Source organism: Chelonoidis abingdonii, chromosome 13, assembly GCF_003597395.2.
Source record: "Chelonoidis abingdonii isolate Lonesome George chromosome 13, CheloAbing_2.0, whole genome shotgun sequence".
NCBI lineage: Eukaryota > Metazoa > Chordata > Testudines > Testudinidae > Chelonoidis > Chelonoidis abingdonii.
In genome coordinates, this window is record NC_133781.1 from 3,489,539 (window position 1) to 3,506,184 (window position 16,646).

Here is a 16,646-nt window from a genome sequence, read left to right on the forward strand (position 1 = left end):
CAGATGACAGAACAAGGAGTAATGGTCTCAAGTTGCAGTGGGGGAGGTTTAGGTTGGATATTAGGAAAAACTTTTTCACTCAGAGTGGTGAAGCACTGGAATGGGTTACCTAGGGAGGTGGTGGAATCTCCTCCCTTAGAGGTTTTTAAGGTCAGGCTTGACAAAGCCCTGGCTAGGATGATTTAGTTGGGAATTGGTCCTGCTCTGAGCAGGGGGTTGGACTAGATGACCTCCTGAGGTCCCTTCCAATCCTGATATTCTATGATTCTAAGTGGACATGAAGAACAACTGATCATTGTCCTCTTTAAAACAACCCTTAAAATATTTGAAGACCATTATCAGGCTCTCACTCAATCTCCTTTGCTTAAGACTAAAAATACCCAGTTTTTTTAACCTTTACTCATAATTCAGGTTTTCTAAACCATTTATAATTTCCATTGCTCTCTTCTGGACTCTCTCCAATTTGTCCACCTGGGCCTGGACACACATAAGGAGTTAGACCATTATTTATCATTCTGTTATCCTCTCAATTATTACCACGACTGTTTAATAATTTGTTCCACTATCTTTCCAGGTATCAAAGTTAGTCTGGGTGCTCTTTATTACTGTTTTAAAGATACATTTGCCTTTTTCCTGTTGTCTGGGACATCACCCTTCCTCCATCAATTCTCAAAGATCACTACTGTTTCTGAGATTGCTTCAGCTATTTTCTTATCTACCATAGGGTGAATTTCATAAGGCCTTTCCAACTTGAATACATCTAACTTATCTAAATACACCTCTACCTCAATATAACGCTGTCCTCAGGAGCCAAAAAATCTTACCGTGTTGTAGGTGAAACCGCATTATATTGAACTTGCTTTGATCCACCGGAGTGCGCAGCCCCCTCACCTCCCCAGAGCACTGCTTTACCGCGTTATATCTGAATTCGTGTTTTGTCGGGTCGCATTATATCAGGGTAGAGGAGTATTCTTTAACCTGATCTTTACTAATTCTAGCTTGTCTTCCTTCTCCCTTCTCTTCAATATTAATTATATTAAGCATCTGGTCACAATTAACTTTATTTTTTAGTGCAGACTGAAAAAAAATAGGCATTAAACACTCTAGCCACATAGCCCTGGCCTACACTATGAGTTTAGGTCGAATTTAGCAGCGTTAGGTCGATTTAACCCTGCACCCATCCATACAACCAAGCCTGTTTTGTCGACTTAAAGGGCTCTTAAAATTGATTTCTGTACTCCTCCCTGGCGAGGGGTTTAGCACTAAAATCGACCTCACTGGGTCGAATGTGGGGTACTGTAGATGCAATTCGACAGTACTGGTGTCTGGGAGCTATCCCAGAGTGCTCCATTGTGACCGCTCTGGCAGGACCGGCGCTAGAGTTTTTCACGCCCTAGGCGCATGGCCATTTTGCCACGCCGTGCGCCGCTCCTGCGGCTCCAGTGGAGTTGCCACAGCCATTTCTGTGGAGGGTCTGTTGGTCCGCAGCTCCGGTGGAGCTGCTGCAGCCATGCCTGCGGGAGGTCCACCGGAGCCATGCAGGACCAGCGGACCATCCGCAGGCACGACTGCAGCAAGTCCACCGGAGCCACCTGCCACCTCCCCCACCCCGGCAAAATGCTGCCCCCCGAAAATCCTGGCGCCCTAGGCGATTGCCTAGTTCACCTCAATGGAAGCGCTGGCCCTGCGCTCTGGACAGCACTCCACTCAGACGCACTGGACAGTAGACAGGAAACACCCCGGGAACATTTGAATTTCATTTCCTGTTTAGCTTGCGTGGCGAGCTGATCAGCACAGGTGATCAAGCAGAGCTCATCAGCACAGGTGACCATGGAGTCCCAGAATAGCAAAAGAGCTCCAGCATGGACTGAACGGGAGGTATTGGATCTGATCGCTGTATGGGGAGAAGAATCCATGCAGGCAGAACTCCGTTCCAAAAGACGAAATGCCAATATATTTGCCAAAATCTACAAGGACATGAAGAACAACGGCTACAACAGGGACACATAGCAGTGTTGCATGAAAGTTAAGGAGCTGAGGCAAGCCTACCAAAAAACAAAGGATGCAAACAGTTGCTCCGGGTCAGAGCCCCATACTTGCCGCATCTATGATGAGCTGCATGCAATTCTAGGGGGGCCCCCTACCACTACCCCACCACTGTCTGTGGACACCTGCAAGGAAGGAGTCTCATGCAACAGGGATGAGGATTTTGTGGATGAGGAAGAGGAGGAGGTTGAGGATAGCGCACAGCAGGCAAGCAGAGAATCCCTGCTCCCTGGCAGCCAAGAACTGTTCATCACCCTGGAGCCAATACTTTCCCAACCTTCCCAAGGTGGGATCCCGGTCCATGAAGCCAGAGAAGGCACCTCTGGTGAGTATACCTTTGTAAATATAATACAGGTTTAAAAGCAAGTGTGTTTAAGATTAGTTTGCCCTGAAGACTTGGGATGCATTTGCGGCCAGTATAGCTACTGGAAAAGTCTGTTAACGTGTCTGGGGATGGAGCAAAAATCCTCCAGGGACATCTCCATGAAGCTCTCCTGGAGGTACTCTAAAAGCCTTTGCAGAAGGTTTCTGGGCAGCATAGGACACTTTACCACACCAAGCCAGTAGCAAGTAGTCTGGAATCATTGCAGAACAAAACATTGCAGTGAATGGGCCTGGGCTTTGGTGGCATTCAAGCAACATCCGGTCTTTATCCCTCTGTGTTAGCCTCAGGACAACGATATCATTCATTGTCACCTGGTTGAAATACAGGAAATTTGTTTAAGGGGACATTCAGAGGTGCCCGATCCTGCTGGGCTGTTTGCCTTTGGCTGAAAAGAAATCATCCCCACTGTGCGCCACGCAGTGGGGAGAGGCCCGTTCACGCTGAGCTGTTCACCTTTGGCTGACAGGGATCTTCCCTGATACTAGCCACGGGGGCGGAGTGGGGGGTTGCTGGGGCTGAAGTGATCATCCCAGAGAATTGGAGGGGGGTGTTGGATTGTGCTGCACATTCACCCTAAAACCACAGCCTCTCCTTTTAAATGGCCAATGCAACAGGCTTTGCTTGGTATGGGAAAGAAGGGCACTGCTGTTTGAAACCATTCCCACATTATGAAGGTTGAAAAAGCCGAACCCTTTGCCTTAACATGGCTGCCAGCAAGCCGAATTCTATTACCCAGCCGAGCGTGTGTGATGCGATCTTGTTCCAAAAGCACGTGCTATGTAATGTGAATCGCTTGGCTCAGTGTGAAATAATCTTCCCTTTGTTCTCTAAAATGTATCTTTTTAAATACTACTCTCCCTTTTCTCCCCCTGCAGCTGTAAATGTTTCTAAGCTCCCCCTATCATCACTGTCCCAGAGGCTAGCGCAGATTAGAAGATAAATAAAAAACGCATTCGCGACAAGATGTTCTCTGAGCTCAGGCAGTCCTCCCGCACTGAAAGAGCTCAGCAGAATGGGTGGAGGCAAACAATGTAAAAGCCCAGGAAAGCATTAAATGAACACGATGAGAGGAGGGAAGAACGCAACGAGAGGAGGCAGGATGCAATGCTGAGGCTAATGTGGGAGCAAACTAACATGCTCAGGCATCTGATGGAGTTGCAGGTGTTGTCAGATGCTACCGGTGTGGTGCTCTGCTCTGTTCAACGTTGGTATCACTCAGCTGCGTGCGTGTGTTCCCTCTTGTGTGCTGCCCCAGCTCTGCAGATAGCTGACACAGCAGACCTGAAGAGAACCCCCAATGACCACAGAGTCTAGTAAGGTATGAAGGCACGTCGGCCAGCTTTATTGCTGTATGGACACAGTGATAGTTCCCCTAGATTGTTACTCCAGTAAAAGGCATACTACTACTATGTAGCTACAGCAGCAGAGCATTGTAAAGGGCAACCCAGGTTAGAAGGCAGGAGTGACACAGCTACTCATTAATCTGGATTCTACATTGGGTTGTCACAATTAGAAGTTAGGAATTCCAGAAAATTGATAGTGAAGTAGAAAGCTGGCTAGATTATCGGGCTCAATGTCTAGTTGGCAGCCAGTATCAAGCAGAGTGCCCCAGGGATCAGTCTTGGGGCTGGTTTTGTTCAACAATCTGGATTATGGGATGGATTGCACCCTCAGCAAGTTTGCAGATGATACTAAGCAGGGGTGGGGGGAAGAGAAGTAGATACACTGGAGGGGAGGGAATAGGGTCCTGAGTGACCTAGACAAATTGAAGGATTGGGCCAAAAGAAAACGGATGAGGTTCAACAAGGAAAAGTGCGGAGTCCTTCACTTACGATGGAAGAATCCCATTTACTACTATAGGCTGGGGACTGACTGGCTAAACAGCAGTTCTGCAGAAGAGGATCTGGGGGATTACAGTAGATAAGAAGCTGAATATGAGTCAGCAGTGTGCCCTTGTTGCCAAGGCGGCTACCAGCATATTGGGCTGTATTAGTAGGAGTATTGCCAGCAGATCACAGGAAGTGATTATCACGCTCTATTCAGCACTGGTGAGGCCACATCTGGAGTATTACATCCGGCTTTGGGGCCTCCACTACACAAAGTGGTGGACAAATTGGAGATAGTCCAGCAGAGGGCAACAAAAATGATTAGGGGGCTGGGACACATGACTTTTGAGAAGAGGCTGAGGGAATTGGGCTTGTTTAGTCTGCAGGAGAGACGAGTGAAGGGGTATTTGATAGCAGCCTTCAATTACCTGTAGGAGGGGGTTCCAAAGAGGGAGCTAGGCTGTTCTAAGTTGCGGCAGATGATAGAACAGTGAGCAATGGTCTCAAGTTGCAGTGGGGGAGGTTTAGGTTGGATATTAGGAAAAACTCTTTCACTAGGAGGGTGGTGAAGCACTGGAATGGGTTACTGAGGGAGGTGGTAGAATCTCCTTCCTTTAAGGTCAGGCTTGGCAAAGCCCTGGCTGGTATGATTTAGTTGAGGATTGATCCTGCTTTGAGCAGGAGGTTGCACTAGATGACTTCCTGAGGTCCCTTTGAACCCTGATATTCTATGAAGTTCCATGAAAGTTCCCTTACGCATGCAAAAGTTTCTCAGTCACTGGGAATCATCCCAGACCTGCAACACTATGCAGTCCCACCAGTCTGTGCTTGTTTCCTGGGCCCAGAATCGGTGTTCCATGGCATGAACCTGCCCCATTACCCATTGCCCAAACTGTCATGGCCCATGCTTTGAGATAAGTCTGTGTACATGTCCTCATCACTATCATGATCGCGCTGTCGTCGCCTTCTTGCCTGCTTTTGCAGGTTCTGCACATACTGCAGGATAATGCATGAGGTGTTTACAATGCTTACAACAGCAGCGGTGAGCTGAGCGAGCTCCATGCTTGCCGTGGTATGGCTTCTGTAGGAGAGCAGAGTTGCAGCAGAAGCAGTGGATGACGACAGATGCCACAAGAATAGATATTTATACAGAAAGACGAGAGGGCCTGCGAGGTGGATTCATGGCACCAGGAGAGAAGAGTTGCTGCGGAAGCAGTGGATAACGACGGTTAGCAGTCCTACTGCACCGTCTGCTGACAGCAGTATGACGTCTGCATGGAAAAAAGGCACAAAACGATTGTCTGCCGTTGCTTTCACGGAGGGAGGGGTGACTGACGACATGTACCCCAAACCACCTGCGACAATATTTTTGCTCCATCAGGCATTGGGAGCTCAACCCAGAATTCCAATAGGCAGCAGAGACTGCAGGAACTGTGGGATAGCTACCCAGAGTGCAACGCTCCAAAAGTCGATGCTAGCCACGGTACTGTGGATGCATTCCGCCAACTTAATGTGCTTAGTGGGGACACAATCGACAGTATAAAATCGCTTCCTAAAAATAGACTTCTATAAATTCAACCTAATCTTGTAGTGTAGACATTCCTTAGTGTCCATAATTATTAGCTCTCCTTCCCCACTCAGTAGTGGACCTACACTTCCCTTTGTTTTAATTTTGTTCTTAATGTATGTATACAAAACTCTTCTTATTGCCTTTTATGTCTCCTGCTAGATGTAACTCATGTTGTGCCTTAGCCTTTCTGAGTTTGTTCCTCCATGCCTGTGCTAGTCTTTTGCATTCACTGTTGGCAATTTATCCATGTTTCCACTTTTTGTAGAATTCTCTTTTGAATTTTTTCAATCATTAAAGAACTCCTGATACAGCCATACTGGACTCCTACTTTTCTTCCTATCTTTCATGTTGAGATAGTTTGTTGTGCCTTTAATGCTGTCTCCTTGAGAAACTGCCAGCTCTCCTGAATTCCTTTTATCCCTTTGATTTTCTTTCCATGGGACTCTACTTCCCAGTTCTCTGAGTTTGTTAAAGTCTGCTTTATTTTTAAATCCATTGTCCTTACTCTGCTGCTCACTCCTTCCCTTTCTTAGAGTCATGAAATTTATCATTTCATGATCAGATTCACAGCCAAGTTCCTCCCTGTTAAATCCTATCTCAAATGGCTGACCCCTGGTTACTTCCCCCACATTCTAAAACAAGAAGTTGTCCCCAGTGGTGATAAACAAGGCTGACTTTGTTGGGGGTCTACTTCAGGCAGAAATGAGAACTCTCCATTTTGCAAGGATCGCTCAACTCATCCTCTCGTGTTACTCTGTGCAACAAAGACCCATAAAGATAGAGTAACCATGCTTCTCCCTTCTCAGTTCAAACAGACACACAATCCTGCTAACCCATGAAAAAGGATCAGCAGCCACCATCATATTCCATCCTTGGAAACTCAGGAATGTCATTGTCACAACTACAGGGTCAGCTCCATTTTTGTCCCCTTTCTGAGTTCACACACCTCACATCTTGGGCCTCCAAGGGAAGTTAGGCACCTAAGCACTTATCCACATCTTTAAGCTCCTGAACACCTTTTAAAAATGTGACTAAGTGACTTCCACAACATCACAGAGGAAGTCTTTTGCATACCATGAATCAACAATGTGATGCAGTTGTGCCCCCAAAAGTGCTAATTATCATTCCGGGATGCATTAATTGGAGTGTCATATCAGAAACGGGAGATAATTGTCCCACTCTTCTCAACACTGGTGAGGCCTCAGCTGGAGTAATGTGTCCAATTCTGGGCATCTCACTTCAGGAAAGATGTGGAGGAAAGGGAAAAATATCATAAATGGTTTAGAAAATCTGACCGTGAGGAAAGATTTAAAAAAAAGTCATGTTTAATCTTGAGAAAAGATACCTAATGGGAAACTTGACATCATATTAGAAGACTGTTAAGGGCTGTTTACAGAACCATAGAATATCAGGGTTGGAAGGGACCTCAGGAGGTCATCTAGTCCAAACCCCTGCTCAAAGCAGGACCAACCCCAACTAAATCTATAAAGAGGATGACCACCAATTGTTCTCCTGAAGGCAGGATGAAAAGCAATCCATCTTAATATGCAGCAAGGGACATTTTGTATTAGATATTAGGAAAACTAACTAACTATCAGGGTAATTAAGATCTGGAACAGGCTTCCAAGGGAGGTTGTGGAATCCTCATCATTGGAGGTTTTTAAGAACAGGTTGGACAAACATCTGTCAGGGACAGTCTAAGTTTACTTGGTCCTGCGTCAGTGCAGGGGGCTGGACTTGATGACCTTGCAAGATCCTTCCAGCTTTACATTTCTGTGATTCTATAGCAGGAAATTGAACTCACATCTCCCAAGTTTCAGTTGAAAGCCCTATCCACTGGATCATCTTTTCTCTTCTACAAGGCACCAGATACTCCTAGTGAGAGAGAGACCCTACCCAAAAGAGCTTTGAAACTAAGCAGACAAGACAGCAAAGGGTGGATTGTTCTCTCCACTTGACAGAGAGAACTAAGGCCTAAATGACTTAAAACAGGAACTTTTGAAGAAATCCAGACACCCAAGTCACTGCAAGATGGGCACCTCACTCATTTGGGACCCTTTGAGAACATAAGCCTACAGTGACTTACATGAGTTCAGACTGGGAGTTCTAGATAGAAGTAGAAGTTTGAGCACAGGTCTCCCACACGACCCAGTGCAGTGCCTGAATCACAAGACCAGCTTTTCTCACTTGTTTTCCTACTGTATTAGTACATCCCACAGAATTCCTCCAGCCCATAAACTACTTCATAAACTCTCCCCCAGAACTCAGCCCCTTTCACTGTGAGGAACTATTTCACAGAGATAAACCACAGCCAGGAAAGGATACCAGGAACAACACCCTCCTTCCAAGAGTTCAGCATAGGGTCACCATATTTCTCAAAGGAAAAATAGGACACTATGTGATGCTGGCCCAAGCCATCCCACCCACCCCCCTGCATGGGGCTGGCCTGAACCACTCGCCCGAACCCTGCCCACTCACACCCCTCGTGTGGGGTTGGTGTTGTTGCTCGCCTAAGTCCTGTCTGCCCCCTGCATGAGGCTGGGGCTGGCATCGCTGCCTGTCCAAGCACTGCCAGTCCGCACGTTCCTCTGCACCTCACCTTTATGACAAAAGTGGGCATTTGTCCAATTTTCTCTTATCAACTGATCAAATTGGCAAGAGCAAACTGGGCAAATGCCATCTTCTGCCAAAAAAGTTGTGATGGATGGAACAGGGCTTAAAAAAGGGACTGTCCTGGCCAAAATGGGACATATGGTCACCCTGAGCATACGGGTAGAAGGGATAGTCCTGGAGGAGCTAATGGCAACCAGTCCCAGCCCTGTGACTTTGATCAATGCCCTTCTTGGGTGGTGGAAGAGAATCAAACATCTGGGGCCTTCCACTAATACAGCTGGCTGAGGCAGATCACAGATAAGATGAAGGTGAAGAACATTTGACAATCTGGCCACTGGGGACTTAAGCAGAGCTGAGTCATGAGCCATTTGTCCATCTATGAGACAAAAGAGGGGTCAGATGCTCCAGAGGACCTGCTTGGGGAAGTGGTGGTGGGGAAGATGATGAGTTTGTCTTATGTCAAAGCCTTTGTCACCAGGAAAAGTAGCACAATCATGATGCCCCTGAACTGACTGTCCCTTGAGGCCAGTGTCTTGCACACAGACAGGATCGGATGACTATAGGGGCTGATCCCCTTGACATATGAGGGATGAGTGAAGAACCCTGCACAGAAGCTGACCCAGATGCTTCAGAGACCTCCCAGCTTGTAATGCCCGAGGGGACAGGAATCCTTATCCAAAGAGGTTAAAATCTCATAATTCTCCTGCATAATGATCCTGTAGGGGCTCTCTGGCTGGAGTCCGGTGAAGTTTGCTCACTCTCTCAGTGAAATACACAGCCACCTCTTCAAAGGTCACCAGCTCCACTTCAGACATTTCCCTTCTCCATCCCCAGAATGATGGGACAATCTAGAATTAGGCTGCAAAATAACATCTACATTTATCCACGAGAGAAGGGTGACTAGCGAAGTTTCAGAAGGGGCTTTAATCTATTGCACACTCTGATTCTCAATAGGTTCTTTCTCTAAAGACAACTTCTAGACCGGGGTGGGCAAACTACAGCCCACGGGACCGTTCTGCCTGGCCCCCAAGCTCCTGGCCCTGGAGGCTAGCCCCTGGCCCCTCTCCTGCTGTCCTCCCTCCCCCACAGCCTCAGCTCGCTCACTCCGCTGCCTACGCAATGCTCTGGGCAATGGGGCTGTGAGCTCCTGGAGCAGCGCAGTCACAGAGTCCAGCCTGACCTGGCATTCTGTGCTGCGTGGTGGCAGAGGTGGTGGCAGCGTAGCCTGGCTCCAGCCAGGCAACATGGCTGTAGCACTGCCAGCCACCAGTGGGGCGGGGGGTGGGGTGGGATAGAGGGCAGGGGAGTTTGAGGTGGTGGTCAGGGGGCGGGGGTGGTGGTCAGGAGGGGAAACAGGGTTGAATGGGGGCAGGGGTCCTGGGGAGCAGTCAGGAAGGAGGGGGTGTTGGATGAGGGGGCAGGGGCTCCAGGGGCAGTCAGGGGACAGAGAGAAGGGGTGGTTGGATCAGGCATGGGTCCCGGGGGGGTTGTCAGGAATGAGAAGAGGGATTGGATGAGGTGGTAGGGGTCTGGGGGCAGTTAGGGGACAGGGAGCTGGGGGGTGTGGATGGGGCAAGGGTCCCAGAGAGGCCGTCCGTGAATGGGGAGGTTGGGTGGGGCAGGAGTCCTGGAGGGATGGGGGTCAGACAGGAGGTGGGGGCCAGGCCACGACCCCCTCCCCTAACCAGCCCGCCATACAATTTATGAAACCTGATGCATCCCTCAGGCCAAAAAGTTTGCCCACCCCTGTTCTAGATTCTGCCAGGCCAAATACTGGCGGCAAGATACTAAAAAAGAGCAACCAAAAGTTAAGCTCTTAAATCCATATTCATTCATCTCAGTAAGTTGCTTGACTTTTAAGACCGTGAGCATGTAACGTTGGAGTTTAATTCTGAGTGTCCAGCAATTTTGGAATCAGGTGCCTGAATATTAAAAAAAACCTTGATTTTAGACTACTCTATTTAAAGATCTTGGCCTTGGTCTCTTTATTGTGGAATCTCCATCACTGGAGATTTTTAAAAGCAGGTTAGACAAACACCTGCCAGGGGTGGTCTAGACAATACTTAGTCCTGCCATGAGTGTAGGGGACTGGACTAGATGACTTCTGGAGGTCCCTTCCAGTCCTATGATTCTATTGCAGGGCAGAGCCTGACAGCCCTTCCCATAAGGATTAAGTCTACTGAGACACTGTTAAATCCTCTCAGTAACAGAAATAAATGAAGTCGGTAAGACCACTCACATGTTCAAAGGCAAGCAGGTGTGTAAATGCTGGTAGAAGTGGATCCCAAGTAAGTAAAACAAATTGTATTGAATGAAAATATGCAGGAGTATGCACAATGGAGAGTTATTCAACCCTCCTAAAATACCGACCTCATAACAGATTTTTACCAGACTAGAGATGACAGTGTCTGACCTTAGGAATTCTTTCCAACAACTGTAAAACTTCTAGAAAAACTGTTTAAGATTTTAAAGCTCTTCGAAAAATGATACCGCTTTCAAAAACAAACGTTTTTATTTCCTCCCACCCCATCCAACAAAAACGGGCTAAGTAGTTCTTCTGAAAGTTCATAAAATAAATTCAGCCCTAAAGATGAAAATAAAATTTCCAAAATGGATCGGATACGAAGTCCATCTAGTAACTTTGAGCATTTTATAAGCAACCGAAAAGGTCCTTTCAGAATGAAATTGTGCAACCAACACTGTCAGTGTCAATGTGCACTCCAGCTACACGGAAACAGCAGAACCAAAGGAGCCGCTCTGGGGGATCCCCCTGACACTGTCCCCAGGGCAGGGCAGGGCAGGGCAGCGCATCCCTCCAGCAGCGCGGGCACCAGGCAGAGGCAGGAACTGGCTTTTCCTCTCCCTGCTCCTCCCCTTCTCCCCAGGAAAGTCACTGTGTCCCAGGGGTGCTGCAGGGAATGGGGCTGGGCAGGGCTGGGAGCCGGGACCTCCCTCCCCACTGATCGCTCCTGCTGCCCCTGTCTCTCTCCTGCCCCCTCCCCTGGGGCTGGGAGACCCTGGCCCGGCCCGGGGCGTTCGCTCCCCGGAGCTGGCTCGGTCCCTGCAGGCGCTCAGGGGGGCAGAGCCGGGGTGGGGGTCAGGGAGGGCAGCAGCTTTGGGACTCGCAGATTCCACCCCCCCGGAGCAGAGCTCGGACGAGGGGGGCCGGTGGTGCAGTCACTTTCCTGCCCGGCCCCGGCCCCGGCCCTTCCCCCGGGTCTCTCCCCTCACCTGCAGGCTCCGGCTCAGGGGCTGGTGTCGGCAGAGCCCGGGGCTGCCCTGCCGAAAGTCCCCCCAGCTGCGTACAGAGGGGGACTAGCGCAGCTTTGCCCCCGGTATAATTTTACAACCCGTCTCTTTCTGAGCATGCGCATTAAGGGAAGTAGACCTGCTCAATAACATCTATTTGAAGCCACTGCCTGCCAGCCCGCCCTTGGGGCGGGACTTCTACTCCCTGCATTTGCGTTCACAGCAGGTTAAAAGTGTGCAGGGCAGGAGGCGGGCGAATAGGAGAAGGAGGGCGGAGTCTGTGCAGTGGCTGATCTGACTGCACAGGAGGGTCAAACCGCTGGGGAGGCGGGGGGAGGCAGAGAGTAAAATCAGGGACAGGGTTGAGAATGGGGTAGAGGCTCTGCCAAACAGTGGGAGAGGGGAAATCCCATGACTGGAGGGGCAGAGGCAGTAAAGGTTACCTCACATGGGCTGAGCCATCTGCAATGTTTGCAAAAATAACTGAACTGCATTTGTCTTGTAATCCACTGTAACTATAGTTTTGTGGCTTTAAATTATTTTGTTAATTTTTTTTATTACTCTTCGCACTTCACCAACATTGTGCAGATGGCGGCCCCAGTGCCACTGAATATATATTTATAATAGCAAATACTCATTGAAAATATTAATAGTTTCTAGCTGCTTCAGCACTCACCTCTCACACAGGCCTTGGCTACACTTGCTAGTTGCAGCGCTGGTGAGGGGGTTACAGCACCGCAACTTAGCAGGTGTCCACACTTAAAAGCTCAGCCAGCGCTGCAACTCCCTGTTTGCAGCACTGGCTGTACACCTGGGTCCGCTACGGGTGTAGCGAGACCAGCGCGGCTGATGCAGCGCTGGTCATCAGGTGTGGACACTCACCAGCGCTTTTATTGGCCTCCAGGGTATTAGGACTTATCCCAGCATTCCATTTATGCCTCTCTGTCATCACCTTAGCACATCCACTGCCTGCTCAGGTGACCACCCCTTTAAAATGCCCCGGGAATTTAAAAATCCACTTCCTGTTTGCTTAGCCAGTGTGGAGTGCAATATCAATCAACTAGTGACCATGCTCCATGCCCCATGAGACCCCAGCATGGGACATGCCGAGCTGCAGATCTCATCAGTGTTTGGATGAGAAGCCAGTTGCAGCCCCGGGCTTGGTAAGTGAGGAACCAGCAGAGAGCTGTTCCCAGTAAGAAGCTTTTATTATAAGGATGGAAATGTTTGGAGCAGGGGCTATGGCTGCCTGCAAGCATACCTAGATGTGAATAGCCCATTGATTTCCCTGTAGCTGCTCTTGCTTCCCCAGCACAGAAACCCATGGATTGCAGAGACAAGCAGCCCCCCTTCCCTTCCAGGGACCGCGTGTGCAAGATGCTTCTGAGGAGTACTGCTGTGGCAGAATGTGGGTGAGGGTTCACCTATTCCTGTAGTGCCTCTGCTTCGCCCAATGCACAGAAACCCATGGATTGCAGAGACAAGCAGCCCCCCCCTTCCCCTTCTCCTCTCTCCCCTTCCCAGTGGAGCGCGTGTGCAAGATGGCTCTGAGACCTGCTGTGGCAGATGTGTGTGAGGGTCAGTGTTATTTCCTGTAGCTGCTCTCTGCTTTCCCCAAGTCCAGAAACCCCATGATTGCAGAGACAAGCAGCCCCCTTCCCCTTCCCCTTCCCCCCCTGTGAGCAGCGTGTGTCGAAACTCACCATGTCAATTGTATCAGCAGCCGCGTCCAGTCTGTGCTATGGTCACAGTGTGTGTAATGATGCACAATCTCTTAAAACAATGCTGCCTCTGTATTAACAGTTTATCTCTGTGTTTTTTAAAGTGACCTTGAGTACTGCTCCACCAGCAGACTTCTGAAAGACTGAAACTTAAGAAAAAACCAAGAAAACGAAGAAGACATGCTGAAAGCAGTAATGAATGTGTATTCCACAGAAAATAATAAGTTACAAGGATGGAGGGAGAACAGAGCCTTAAAAAGGAGAGCGCCAAGAAACCACAGATCGGCTGCAACCTCATGGAACGCCACACAGACCTCATGCAGTCAAATGTAACATGCAGCAAGCACTACCATGGCTGCCTCACCCCATCCCAAAACTCAACCCATTGGCCCCACTGTTTCCCCAAAAACCCTTCTCCAGCATCGGTCTTACCACCCCCTGCCCCAACACAATACTTCACCTCACAGCCTGATACTACGACCTTACCCTAATGCACTCAACCCATCACCATGCAGCATATTAATCCTCAAGTGCAGCAGCAGTGCAGAGCCCTCAAGGAAGACATATTCAAACCTGTGACTTACTGGCCTCATCACCGTACCCCCCTTCTTTTATGTACTGTATTTTATAATGATTTATTGTCTTTAAAACATTTTATTATTAAAAAAGTTAACATACTGTACCACAATGTGAAAAATAGTGCTGCAAATAATTGCAACCACTGCAAGTAACTGCTGTGGGCACTGCACTAAACTGCGTGAAGGCACCCAACATTACTGTTGCTTTCAGCCTCAAAGTGCCCTTTAAGATCCCTAATCCTTGAAGCACTGTACTGGCCTCTTAGTAGCCTGCTCTCTGGTGTGCAAATCAGCCTCAGTGTTAGACCTCGAGGATCCATTATCACTGAAGGTTTCACCCTCCCTTCACAAATATTATGGCATACAGACCCGGTTAATCTGGATGCTGCTTTCCCACTCTAGCTTCGTGAGAACTCTCCATCTCGCCGTTTAACGTCCAAAGCACTCCACAGTCATTCACTGGTCAGCCTGTCTGTGAAACCGCTTGCTCCCCATGTCAACTCCCTGTATACTGGTTTCATGAGCCGAAGATTCACGGAAGAGGTCGTTAAGATCATCAATGGGCATTTCGACGTCCCCCACTGTATTTTCCTGTCTGGAGAGAAAATCCCTTGCTTGCAGCTTCCTAACAGCCACTGTCCGAAAAGATGCGTGATCATGCATCCTTCAGGCCATCCGTGTAAAATGTCAGAAACGCCTCAGCGGTGATCACACTCGTGGGAACATAGAGAATACCCTTCTGATATGTACTCGATGCCAGTGGGTGATGCCAGAATTAGGATAATGCTCTCATCTAGTTTCCCTCACGTTAGGAGAAACCATTTGCAAAGCTCCACATTCCTGCCGTACATCCCAGGTCACGGTTTCTTAGGCAAGGATGGATAATGCCTGCATAACTTGCATCAACTATTATCCAGGTCGATTTCCCACTCAAACTAGTTTCGACAAATCGGTACTTCTGGAGTGCAGCTTCGACTGCATAGCCACCGCTTCTCTCGGTACAGGCGCTCTAGTCTCGTGTCTTGCGCTGCAGGTTGGGGCGAGCCACAACAGTACCATGAACAGTGAGTTTCTCATCCTAAAGTTATGCAGCCATTGCTCGATCCCAGATATGCAGGAGATTGTAGTCCCACACCAGTGCTGTTTCCCGCCAAAGGCGAGACTATGTTGTGCAGACGTCGTACTCCAAGCAATTTTTGTGCAGGTAGATCAGGGATCTTTCTTCTACGCTCTCACTTCACTTGTGAGCATTAAGGAATAGCTCCACTGCAACGTGATGTGTGCAACATTCATCAGCCATGCCTCATGCGCTCGCTCCATTTCTCTCTAAATTCACGCGACAGACTCACATGGCACCAAATGCTGAAAAAAGGGAAGCGATCACACGTGGTTTAACAGAACGAATACCCGCAACTTACCGTCCCGTCCACAACCCACATGCGACAAAATGGGACGAGGTGCTCTGTGGGATAGCTGCCCACAATGCACCACTCACAACAGCGCTGCAACTGGTGCAAGTGTGGACACACTGCAGCGCTGGTTGCTGTCAGTGTGGACACACTGCAGCGCTGGCTGTACACAGCTGTACGAGCACAGCTGTAACTACCAGCGCTGCAAAACTGCCAGTGTAGCCATACCCACAGTGTTTCTAGGACAGCACTTCCTGTTTAGAATGGGATTTTTTAATTCAAAAGGGATGTGCTGGCTGCTGCTTCGCGCAGGCCCCATTGCCTAGAGTGGCAAACCACGGCCAGTGAGAGCCGCAATTGGCCAAACCTGCGGACGCAGCAGGTAAACAAACTGGCCCAGCCCCCTGGCGTTGCTGATCCCTGCTCTAGTGCCCAGGACACCTCCACCCCACTGTATCTTGTGCCAGCTCACTCCTCTCCCTCTGGGCCGTACTCACCATGGCTAGGACTGCAACCGCGGCCTGTGAATACCTGGCCAAAGTGAAAATGTGCTGCTTGAAACTTGCGTGGACTAATGAGAGTGATTTCAATATAGCAATTTTTCCATATACCTTGACGCTGCACTCACAATAGCACCTCTATGCATTGTCTTTCGCAGCTGAAAATGTGGCCTTCCCCTCTCCCTCCACACCAGTGGAGAAACTGTCCCCGATAAGGAGGGGAAGGAAAAGAATGCAGGATGACATGTTTTCAGGGATCATGCAAGCCTCTGGAGCAGTGGACACTGAGCAGAGGATGTGAAGGATCACGCTCTCACACAAAATGGACAGGGACATTGAGAAAGGAGTTCAAAAGGAGAGTGACGTGCAACAGGAGATGATAGCACTTCTGAAGGAGCAAACAGACATGAGGAGGAGTCTGGTTAACCTTCAGGTGCAATACATTTGAGCTCACCTTGCTCTGCAGCCCCTCAACAACTCAATTCCAGAACCCCCCTTCCCCCCCACCCCATTCCATGTGTCATCGGTGCCAGTGCCTTATCCCTACCACTCCTCCCTGGGCAGAGTACAGAGCAGCACAGCTACACACACAATACGCTTACCTTGTCTGTCACAGATCAGTGTATGTGTTTTTCAAAGGCAAATGCCTGTGGTTTCCCTTTCCCAAATTCAGTCCCCTGTATTGGCAAAGTTCATGTCAGTTGTAAATACAGCCTGTGTTTTCAATAAAAGTCTGTTTATGGAAACTA

The 16,646-nt window shown here is 48.9% G+C and overlaps 2 protein-coding genes across 3 annotated transcripts in view; one reads left to right on the plus strand and one right to left on the minus strand.

Moving 5' to 3' along the window:
- Positions 1 to 11,736, minus strand: part of LOC116824953 (uncharacterized) — a 56,960-nt gene extending 45,224 nt beyond the window's left edge. Inside the window, exons 1-2 of one of the 2 annotated variants that reach the window (XR_012656954.1) lie at positions 11,672 to 11,736; positions 9,121 to 9,299 (exon numbers count right to left, since the gene is read on the minus strand). The gene's annotated coding sequence lies outside the window, so the exon portion shown is untranslated. Of the gene's footprint in view, positions 1 to 9,120; positions 9,300 to 11,671 lie in introns of those variants that run through there. The other variant, XM_075072016.1, reaches the window with a different exon arrangement.
- The window catches only part of LOC116824943 (uncharacterized), a 480,271-nt gene that overhangs the window by 62,331 nt on the left and 401,294 nt on the right, over positions 1 to 16,646 (plus strand).